The sequence below is a fragment of the Mustela erminea genome, chromosome 3, assembly GCF_009829155.1.
Source record: "Mustela erminea isolate mMusErm1 chromosome 3, mMusErm1.Pri, whole genome shotgun sequence".
Classification (NCBI taxonomy): domain Eukaryota; kingdom Metazoa; phylum Chordata; class Mammalia; order Carnivora; family Mustelidae; genus Mustela; species Mustela erminea.
The window spans coordinates 161,303,162-161,312,458 of NC_045616.1; the positions used below are offsets into that span (position 1 = coordinate 161,303,162).

The 9,297-nt window shown below is 44.5% G+C and overlaps 1 pseudogene; it reads left to right on the forward strand.

Annotated features, from left to right (window-relative positions):
- The first annotated feature begins 4,279 nt into the window (after positions 1-4,279).
- LOC116587297 lies at positions 4,280-4,387 on the forward strand (annotated as a pseudogene).
- The last annotated feature ends 4,910 nt before the right edge of the window (positions 4,388-9,297 follow it).

Here is a 9,297-nt window from a genome sequence, read left to right on the forward strand (position 1 = left end):
TCATACCGGTTTTGTCTCTGTTAGTTCTGAGCACTGCCTTGCTTTCTGGCATAGAAGATGCTTGTGTGTGTGTGTGTGTGTGTGTGCGTGTGTGTGTGTGTCCTTCCAGGCCCCAGCCTCAAATCAGCCATTTCCCTAAGGAGCCCTGGTTCTCCCCATCATGGAGCGTGCTAGCCTCTGAGACCGGGAAGTTGGGGTGCTACTGCTCCCAGGCCCTCCCAGCTTACTCCCCACCCCCAGGACGTGTGTGTGTGCACTCTGACATGTGTACTCACACATCGAGGTTTCTACATGGAACTGTCTGAACCTATGCTAGGCCAAGCGAGAGTCCCTGCCCACACTCGGCGTTGCCCGGCTGGCACGTGGGGTCCTCAGAGCCCCTCCCTTCCTTGCCGTAGCCCTCTGCACCCCTGGCCCCGAAAAGCCAGCACCTGCCACCCACTGCTCATTCCTTCCATGCCAGTGTGTGTATGGCGCGGTCACAACGGCTAGCCCCCAGAGACAGCGACACCCGTGCAAAGTCTGGCGTGGCTCACATACTTGCCTCATTGTCAGTCACAGAGGCTGTCCCTTCCAGGCAGCCCTACAGGGCGTGCTGCACCCAGCCTGCTTTGTCACGCCTGCGCTGGGGGCCCAGGATACCTTCACTGGTTGTTTCTTTCATTTCTATGCACACAGACTGGCTTTTCTGCTGTCAAGTTCTATGGGGTTTGACCGTGACCATCATGGCGAGAACCTGGTGACATAGGAGTCCTCCTCGGACTGGGGCTGCCAGGACTTCCTCAACCCCTTACTTCCTGGGCCTCAGCAATTCACCAGAATTAGCATTTCAGTGTCCTCCCAGGGGTGGAGGCAGCTGTTGTCGCCACAGGCGAAGCAGGTGCAGCTGGACGGTCTTGGGTCTGCTCGCCGGCAGAGCTCACAGTGGGGCGGCCCTGCCACCCCCTCGGTCCCGCTCTGCACTCATTCTGCTCAAGTCTCTACTGGGGTCAAGTTGTGGCATGTCAGAGCTGAACCTGGAATCCTCACCTTGATTTCTGGAGGAGAATCCTGCGGACACAGACTTCGTATTTGACACCCTTTGTCTCCCGTTTTAGCACGTGGGATACGGCCTCCCGCAGCCGGCTGGTCTCTGTGGCTTCTGGGAAGTTCGCTACTCACTGTCTCCTCGGGATTCTCCTCTTCAGGAGTCGTTTTCTCACGCTGAGCTCAAGATCTTCTCTTGGGTTTGAGTTTATGGCGGTGAGACCGGGAGTGTGCAGGTGTGGGTCCTGCCTGCTGTGTGGCGAGATGCTCTCCTTGCGGAAAGCATCAGAAGCATCGTTTCTGCCTCTCTTCACTCCCCTGGGAGCCCCACGGTCTGCACCACGCTCCGGGCCCGGGCCATGTGGACTCCTGGGACAATCCCCTTCCCTTCTTGTTTTTTCTTTCTGTTCTTCAAGTTAGATAATTCCTACCGATACACCATGAATTTCATCAAGTTTTTCTTGGGACATCCTAAAGGTACTCTTCACTCCGCAATGTGAATGCCATTATATATCTATATATAGATATAGATATAGATATAGATATAGATATAGATATAGATATATAGATATATCTATCTATATATCTATATTGAAACCTATCTATATCTATATCTATATCTAACTATAGATAGATGTATCTATCTATATATCTATATCTATCCTTCCTTTATTGACATTTTCTATTTGATGAGTCAGAGTCATATATATTTTTTTTAATTCCTTCAACATGGCTATTAAAATTTTAAAAAAATGTTTATAATGTGGTTTCAATTCTTTTCCTAAGTCCAACATCGGGATCCCCTCTGAGAAACTTCCTATTGACTGTAATCCTTTTCCTGTTCCTTTGCTTGTCTTGCAGTATTTGATGATCACACAATTTAGGTAAGGGTGTCATGATTCTAGATTCTGGACTCTCTTTGAAATCCTCTTTTATCCTCTTGGAATTGTCGCTGTTGCGGTTTGGCTAATTAATGACGTACCTGGACTCCTACTGCGAAGCCTGTCTCTCCAGCATGAGCAGCCGCTCCTGTCTCTGCTGAATTTTTACTGTTTAGTTTTTACTGTTTAATTTTTGTTCTCGTGTTTAATTTTGACTCTAATTTAATTCGGGGGTCTCCTTACATCAGCGCCGCCTAATGTCCGGCCAATCAGCTTGTCAGAGTGTTTGTTCAAGCACCTCGCCTCAAGAGCACTTATGGGACGTTGGCCAGATCTGCGTGTGCCTAGGAGGGCACATCCAGACCAGTTTTGTGAAAGGTTTTCCTGGTTTGCAATTGACCCTGCCCTTCCAGGCCACAGTTATATGGGAACTTACAAAGCATATGCACTGATAACGGCTCCCCCCACGCCCACACACACCGTGTCTGTGTCATTCCCGCATCTTCCTGCCAACATCCTGGCGGGTCCACTGGAGTGTTCCATCTCCCAATCAGGACCACATGTGCAGACAACCCGTAACTTCAGTGTCCACATTGCCCTGACTCTCAGCTATGGCTTCCAGCAGCCACTGAGCATCTGGGGCTTTCGGGATTCTCTTCCAGATCAAGGCAATTCCCTGCAGCAGCAGCCGCTGCACTCACAGCTTGCATAAGAGCAACTCATGGACGGAGGGTGGTTTGGGAGGCTCTCAAGACAAAGAAATGCCGGAGTGAGGCGCAGAATACTGCTATTCTCACTCCAAGTTGGATATTATTTCCTGAATAAATGCTTATTAAGTTTGAATATCATTGGCCAATATCTAGAGTTCTAAAATGATGGATTTTGACAATTTTGTCCAGGACGATTATTGACTGAAGCAGAGGATGTGCTGAACATCTCATTGCCCCATTCTGGATGACCTGATGCCATTAACAATTACAGTTTCGTAACATCACTTCTCCTTCCCAATGCACTGCATTAAGTCGGCTCTGGGAAATCGGTTTCCATGGCGCCCCAACACTTTTCAAAGATTAAGGGAAACTTACTGGTTGACTTTTTAATCACATCTGTGGCTAAAACAAAAATATATATCCTGCCTTTCAAAGTTTGAAATTTATACATTTGAAAGATTTCCTAAGTGTTGCTTAAAGTTTCCCCCACGCCCCCCCCACTGCCATTTTTTAAAAGGACCAATTGAAATATAATAGAGGTGCTGAGAAGATTTGCTATAATCTTTTCTCGCTCAGTTTCGCAGTCCAAGTAAAGCTACTTTAAAGTCCTTTTACATTCCTGAATGGAGATGAACTGATTAAGAAAATCCGTGGGGAGAGTCACACCGCTGTCTTGTGTGAGTGTTGGAAGCCCGCATGCATGGAGCCTTACAGAGAAGCCCACGTCTCCAGTTCCACGTGGGACCAGGGTCTGTTTCTGGAAGGATGATCTCTACTGAAAGGTCCGCCCTAAGCTACAGGCACACTATGGATCAGGGCATACTTTAAAATTTGTGAAAGCTAATCCTCTGTGTTTCTATTCAAGATAATAAACGCAGATTTTAAGTTATTTAGGTATACTTTTGAAATCAAGTTCTCAAGGAGATATTATTATGCTAAAAGACATACTTTTGTTAATTCAATGGAAACATCTGAAAAAGTGTACATTCACCACATAGAAGTCGTATCATACAATATGCTCACAAGAAAAAGATAATAATTTCCTTATGAACTTTATTTGGAATGTCAAAGCTTCAGACATCATCTCTTTATATATAACTTCACAGCTGAGTTCATCTGTTGGAAGGAATAGGGAAGCTTCGACAAATTCCCGAGAGAACAGAGAACATTTTCTAATATAGAGACCCCAATACTCAGCTGAAACAAATGTTTGTGACATTGGCTTTCTGTGTCTCTGTTTTCAGTTCAAGCTTTAAAAATAGGCATCAATTAAGCATTGCTGATAAGATATTTTATCCCAACTAAAAATAATTCTGTATCTCTTCATAATTACATCTTCCAAAAGAATAGAATATTCAAATTCTCTACCAGATAATCACTAAATAAAATAAAATTTCTGTCTCTCAAAATTTCTGTTAAGAGCTAATCTTTTCAAAGATTTTTCACTTGAAAATCTTGCCAACAATTATTTTATCAAACTCAGTTCATGAATGGTGGAGAGTCCAAGGTCATTTTACTGGAATCACTCATGGAATATGGTCTAAACTCTCAACTACCTATGTTTAACTGATATTTCAGTTGTTTTCCCCTTTATGGACATTTTCTGCCTCTTGAACAAGAGAGAGGTGCACTTTATTTTGCTTTTTAAAATATGGTAAGTGTATCACTTCTCGGCCTTTTGGCTAAGATCAAGTGTAAAATATGGTAAGTGTAAATGCCTATAAATAACCAAATTGGGCATTTACATTATATTTAATTCCTCTAAGTTTTGTCCTAATTTCGGAGTATTATTTCATTCACACACATGTCAACTTCAGTAAACGATTCATCTGACAAACTTGTCAGGATCATTCTCTCCACGAGGTAAGGGGAGATTGCAGCCTTTGAGAGCGCGTGGGGTAAAGAAGCCGCGTGCGAGTCATTTGTTTAAATCCCCCCGGAGGCCGGTGTTTTACTGCCGTTACATGGACTCACGGTGCTCAGTGTTCAGGATAGAGAAATAAGGGGAAGGTGACCTACCCACAAGTGTATCAAGGTGTGGCAAGCAAAAACAAAAACAAAACAAAAGATAGCCCCCCAAAAAACAAAACAGTTTTGTGGTGTGTGAACTGTTCTGTAAGTACCGGGTAAGGACAAGCCCAGGATAACGAAGGATCCTGGGGGAAGAGTGGCCTGGGAGGTGCGTAAAGGCAGTTAGGGAGAACAGGTGGTGCCAGCGGTTAAAAAAAATGTGTGTGTGTGTGTGTGTGCGCGCGCACGCGCGTGTGTGCGTGCACGTGTGCATGCATAAATGACCTCAACCTTCTGGGAAATTTCAAGTGGTTTCTCTTAGCTGGAGATGGGAGTTGGGGGGAGATGAGTCCAGAGAGGCAAGTACACTGTGGACAGGGATGTGCTCTTAACACTTAATTCAGGCTTCTGGGCTTCAGCCTATGGATAATGTGGTGCTCCTGAAGGGTTCTTCAGTGGGACGGTAACATGCTGGCAACGTGGGAGTTGACACAGTGACACAAGGAAACTGGAGACAAGGCAGGACAATATCTGAGTAGAAATCGCAAAACACGGTGTGACCAGCCGAAGGGAATACCGGTGGGGGAAGGAGCTAGGAGGCTTTGAATCAGAACCCCCGGGTTGCTGATCCAGTAGCTGTTCTCTGAACTGGCCCCCGCCGTGTCTGCCCCCTGGTATTCAGAGCCTTGTGTAATGTCCTCTTCATGTGCACTTGCTCCTCACCAGCAGAAGACGGTGAGGCTGAGGGATGCCGCATTTTAATCAAGTAACAAAATACTGCCCCTATCTCCTTGCTAGCAGGCTGGCCGCATTGTCCTCTGGGCTCGCATACTTTGATGAAGCAAGACACCATGTTGGGAGTCCAAGAAACTAAATTAATCTAAACTAAACCAAAACTCAATCCTCAGTCCAACAGCCATCAAAGGTTTGAATTCTACTGACAGATACCCCAGCTTGGAAACAGACCTTTCCCCACGTACATGTTCACATGAAACCTCAGGTTCAGCCAACTCCTGACTCCAGCCTGTGGGGAACTGAGAGAGAGGGTCTGGTGAAGTCATGGCCAGACGCCTGACCCACTAAAATGTAAGATATTAGATCTGTGGTATTTCAGGCTGCTAAAGTTAGGGCAATTTGTTAGGCATCATTCAATAACTGAGGCCACACTAGAGAAAGAACACGTATGATACATTTTGAAAGAGTGACCCAAGAGGGGGGAAGAGAAAAAGAGAACGTGCTCTTTATGACATGTTAAAGGAGGGAAGTTCAAGGACAAAGGAATGGGCAGGATGCTCTAGGAAAGTCAACTGAGTGAGAACAGAAATTTCACCAAGGAGGAGCTTCAGTCTAATAGGGAGGGTGTTTTTACTTGCTTTCAAGTTCAGGGGGTGGTGTTCTTAGTTAAAGGAAGAGGACGATGGTGGCGAAACAAGGAATAGGCCAAAGAACAGCATGTGAAAAACAGAAAAGGGGAAAAATGCATGAGAGCTACTATGACGGATGAATTAGGACTGAGCGAGGGAGTTATTTGGGCAATGTCCAGTTGGGAATGACTTGAGCATACTTAGTCAAGAGCACTGCTGGAAAGTGCTAGTGTGAGAGCATTATTGGTATGAGTTTGAAAACATTAATTTATATATATATATATGTATATATATACATATATATATATGTTCCCCCCACCGCCCCCACAATTGTTGGAGTAGACCCAGGGGGCAGAGTGGAAGGAAAGTCATCAGGGCTCTCTGGCAAATGAATCACGATAAGTGCTAAAGAAATGGCACTTGAGTCCTGAGCATGTCCTTGTGCCCATACGAGGAGCCCTGCACCCCAGGAGTCTCTCTGGTCCTTCAGGCTAATTCCTGCAGCTCAGGACAGTGGGGCTGGGAGGGGCTGACACTCAGTCAAAGAACAGGCTGGTGCCCCTCTCTGTGGACGTGCTCTGGTATATTCGCCTTTTTTGTCGTTGTTGTTTGTTTGTTTGTTTCACAGGTAGAGTTCAGCGACTCCACGGACGCATAGAACACCCAGCGCTCATCACATCACGTGCCCTTCTTAATGCCCCTCCCCTGTTACCCAGCCCCCCCCACCATCCCTCCAGTAACCCTCAGTTTCTTTCCTAGAGTTAAGAGCCTCATGGTTTATCTCCCTCTCTGATTTCATCTTACTTTATATTTTGCTTTTCTAACCCCTTGGTTCACTTTGCTTGCTCTTAGATACAGTTGTCCGGTCTGTCCCACATTTATTTCTTCATTGTTTCTGGCTGCCCTCATGTCTTTCGGTGGGACTGTCCAACTCTGATTGTGAGGGAAAACATGTGTCTTTCATGAAATGTATGCAATTCAAAAATCGCTACCATTACATTTTAACAATGCATCCGTATTTAATCAGTGTTTGCGATAAAACTGGCTTTGTAATCTCCAACATTTCTCCAGCCATACTTACAAAATAACAACAGAAGCCCTGAGAAAACTAGAATGCGCTGGATTGGTTCTGCTTTACATGCAGGGCTATCCAGATGGAGGTCTGTATCATTTGCATAGTTAACCCCCTCTCTTTCCTAAAGTCTGTGATAACCCCCGGGAGGGGCCATGGGTATACGCGACCCACAGGGCCTGCAGTTCTTTGACATCGAGTTGATTTTTCTAAACCCACAGCGTGATATTCTAGCACTTAATTTCAGAATGCAGCTTAAATCACAGAAGCCATAATATGTCAAATGATCCCACACTCGCACGGGGAAAACAGTAAGTAATGAAAAAGCTATGATTGCTTTTCTGTCCCTCCAAATGACAGTTATCACCTCAATGACCTGCTCCAGGCGGACCGGTCTAAACCTGACACACTAAGGGATAACGTCATCTAACAGGGTAGTTACAAAAATCAATACAAAACCCATTTCAGAGATACTCTGTGTAAGAATCCTGGTGTAATGTTCATTTATTGAATAGGCCTGGGGAAAAAAACACAACAACTTTTTCTGATATATATGCCTTACCTCTTGAGCAAAGGAATTCTGTAGGTAAGCAATAATTGTATTTTTCAATCTATTACTTAGACTTGCCATGGCTCGGGCTGGAATCTAATATATGGATGGCGGCTATAACTCAATTATGGGGCCTCCACAGAGTCCCAGGGTGTTCAGAGAGTAAAGGAACAGAACAGGACAGCTCTCTGTGCTCCTCTAGATGCGTGAGTATGGGGGCACGGATGCGTGGGAGCCCTTCCTTTATTAGCTCACCTTGTTGCCTCTTTGACTATGAAGATATTAGAATATTTAAATAGTTGTATTTAATCAGATCATGTAATTTGCTGGCATTCCTTGCCCCTGCCTGCTTATCCCATGCTAGGTCGGCAGTGAGGAAGGAATGAGCTTGTTTTGGATAAACAGACGTGCAGTTGCCACAAGACACTGTCTGGTTGGGACTGTCCTCATAAATGTTGGACGCTGACAGCCAGCTGGTACCAGGGTGTTCTCCCACATGCGTGCCTGGTGCCAGCCACGGAGACGGAGCACTGGGATTGGTAAAACTTGGGCTCAACCAGAGTGACAGTTATTACCAAAAATTAAAAAAAATAAATAAAAATAAATAAGAAAGTTACAAAAGGCATGTAGGGAGGTCGCCCTACACAACAATTTGCAAGGAAATATTCCGACAGCTGGTGAAAAGATTTTAGCTCAAATTAGTGCCACTCCTGGGAAATGCTAATGAAACCTGTTAAATCAACCTACACACCAGAAGTCCAATCATCTTAACCTTCACACTTGATGACCATCACATTGTTTCATTACCTGGACATTCTGATTCTAAACGAAGAACCATCATGACATTCTTCAAATCACAGAATATTAACACCAGCATTGTATGGTCAGAATAATTCATTTTTGGGTTTTTAATGCTGATTTCATAGGTCTAATATCCATTGACCATACTTCTTATTAAACCTAATAATCTACTGAATTTTAACTATTCTCTACCCCTCCATAATTTTCCAAACAAGTATTGATGGAATGACCTAGAAAGTCTTATTACTACAGCTCATACTTGCTTGTTCAACAAGTTTTAAAATTTGGAAGATATCTTGGCTTCTGACCAACCCCTTACATGCTTATGTGGACTGAAGGTCACATTCAAACGTCTCGTGTTACTCTAATCAATCATAATCAGGGTGTGTGTGTGAAGTCTGCATGCTAGCAACACACAGCTTCAAATATTTATGTTTGCATTGATTACTGTACGGTGAGAGCATAGTCTTACTCTTGTGTTAAAGTCAATTTTGTATTATTATCTCATTTCGAATATTAAGACAATTATATTTCAAGCTGCAAAGTGCGTTCATTGCCAGTTCATTGACAACTTTTGAAACCTTTATTCTTTTCATGCCTATACTTGGGAGCACAAGTACCCAGATTCTGTCCCCAGATCACCCCAGTTCAAATCGTCACTTCAATGTGTGCTGCGTATCTTGGGCCAATCACCCAACCCTCTGCACTTCGGTTTCCTCTTTGGTACAGTGGGCGTGGAAACAGCATGAAACTCGCAGAGCTGGCATGGATCTTGAATGTGTCAGCCTGTGTAAAGCTTTAAGATCAGTATCTCTAGTAGTTTTCTGTTTCAGGTGTGTCCCTTAGGTCTTTAATCCACTTTAAGTTGATTTTTGTATATGGT